The sequence below is a fragment of the Conger conger genome, chromosome 2 (assembly GCF_963514075.1).
Source record: "Conger conger chromosome 2, fConCon1.1, whole genome shotgun sequence".
In the NCBI taxonomy this organism is placed as follows: Eukaryota; Metazoa; Chordata; class Actinopteri; order Anguilliformes; family Congridae; genus Conger; species Conger conger.
In genome coordinates, this window is record NC_083761.1 from 24,083,060 (window position 1) to 24,085,826 (window position 2,767).

Here is a 2,767-nt window from a genome sequence, read left to right on the forward strand (position 1 = left end):
ATGTACAGAGTATTATAGAGAAAATCCATTTCACATTTATACTTAATTTTCTTTTCATCATTCATTATTTTGTTGAGAGTTAATGAACTGTGACTGCATTTTTGATGATGGGCTACAGTCTTAGCTTTTGTTTTTAACTGAAATGAATCATTAGACAAAACTAATTCATATGTTTGTCCATAAAGCAGATGTGCTCTTGTGGTTAAATCACATGCGTTTATACCTGATCAATATCCTGACTAGCTGGGCTCATGAGGCAGTGTGCAAGCTTCTAATGTGTGAGTATCATGAGCACATGTTAGTTAGAATCTGAAGATTTTTCTTTCAGATTTTACTTTATTTTGCAGATGCAGTGAAGAATAAATTTGCATGTCAGTACGATGCTCTTTTTACATCTGGGCTGTCAGTAGCCTTACCTGCAAACCTGTCTTTTCCTTGACTAAGAAGCATGATAATTATTTGAACCCTAATAAAATATTTGACATTGGCAAGTAATCAGAGCTTTCTGTTTGCGTCTCTCAGCATTCTCTTTCATCAAAAAAGGATTTCACTAAGTAAAACTAACTGAATCTTTTTAAAGAATAGTGTATATTTCTAATTAAATCCATTTATTTATTGTACAGCGCACAATTGTATAGCAACATGCACTAAAGTCTACCAAACAACCTTAAACTACCAGCTCTGCACATGAGATGTTTATTCATGAATATATGGATATAGCTGCATATGTATAATAAGTATTCTATAAATAACAACAGAATCACAATAAAGAAGAAGGTATATATAATCTACTCCAACCCCTTTGTTTAATGAATAAAAAATAAAATAAAATAAACGTTTTGGATCAACCCAAAGAAAGGGGTTCTGGATTCTGCTCATGGATTTTGTACCATAATTAAACCAATTCCTTAAAAGGGACAGGAGTGAATTAATGCCCTGCTTGGTAATTATTATTTGCCTGAACAAATCTATCAACAGGTTAATAGGTGCATTATGTTCTAAAAAGGGGACATAAGGCTTTCATGGACACATTTCATACTTTATTATGTATGAGTACGTATGAACAAAACATTAGAAGGCAACTGATAAACACAGTTCCATGTCTGTTTATGTTCAATGCTTGTAAAAACTTTGTGCGTTGGCTTGCAGTTTCTTCTGTTGAAATTTTAATTATCTTGTAAATGATTCTTGTCTGTGTAATATCTGACACGTTAAAATAAACTTTAACAAATGGAAAAGCTGATTAAGTGCTTTACTTAAATATTAAAACAGCACAGCTACCAAGATAAACATTGGAAAGTGGACTTCACCATTTATTCTTGGACATTGAGAACAGATGTAAATATGCCATTGTTCAAAGTCTATCACTTTCCTCATAAAAACAGATGGCAGGGAAGGCTTGACTTCTACGCAGAGGCTACGATGTAGCCTATGTGTAGCCGCATTCCCTACGCTGTAGCCTACACTGTAGCCTACGCCGTAGCCTGTCACCTCCCCAGAAATGTAACTTACGCGTTGTAGATTTGACGCAGAAGTATAAATCTGGGTTAATGGTGGTGGCCTAACACAGACTGCTTGTCCTGTCCCATTTTCTGCCAAACTTGTTTGATTTCAATCTTTCAGTCACAAAGTGCATGGCTGAGAGGCCCTGGCTTTTTATTTTAGTTGTGTAACATCACGGTTCTGGATTCTTTGGCAGGTAGATGACCTGCATCTTTACCCTCCTATTATGTTAAGATTTTATGACCGCTTTTATGTTGGGGGTCTAATTGAGCCCAACAGTATCAATAAACACGATTATTGTAATGGAAATTACACTTTCTTATTGTTTATAAAATGACTAGTCATTTATGCATAAATATGAAAAATCTGTGAGAAACATCACATTTTTGGTCAAAAAGCCCTTTACAATTAATATCTTGGTGAACAGAAGCAAACCTGAACTGTACTGTTACAGACCTTTCTGCAAATTTTTAAGAAAGATTGCTTTTTATTTTCATTTTCACGGTTTATACATTTTTAAAAAATTTAAAGGGCCCTGTGCAAATTTTGGGAACCCTCTTGGATTATTCTTAAAAAATTAAATAAAAATAAAAAGATTACTAAGGCCCAGACACTTAGCCAACTGTTAAGCATGGAGGTGGATCCATTATCCTTTGAGGTTGTGTGGCAGAAATTCTAGAGGCTAATGTCCCAAGGTCAGTCTGAGAGACAGAGAGTTGAAGAGAGGTTGGGTTTCCATCAAGACAATGACCCAAAGCAAACCTCAAAATCAACCATGAAGTACCTCCAGGAAAGACAGATTAAGGTTCAGGAATGGCCACCACAGTCCCCAGACTTTTAATTGAAAATCTGTGGAGAGATTTCAAACGTGCCATACATGCAAGGAGGCTGAATAATATTTCTGGGCGAGAGGTGTTCTGCCAGGAAAAATCCAAAAGCGAGAATTGAAGACTCTTGGCTGACTGCAGGAAGTGTTTGCAAGCTGTTATAGTTGCCCGAGGAGGAGTTACAAAGTAACTTATACCTTTTTCCTTTTTTTAATTATTTTGAAACTGTAAGAAATATTTATTTTTTAATTTAAAAAAAATTAAGAAATGTGTTATGTTTAATTTTGTACCATTGAGGTCAGGTTCACTTCTGTGGCTTTTTGACCAGGGCAACCAAAATATACGTATACGACTGTACAATGTGTACACATCATATACATTTGAAGTAGTTGCCGAAGTCTTCACGACACCAATGTGCAGAAATAAAACAACAGAAC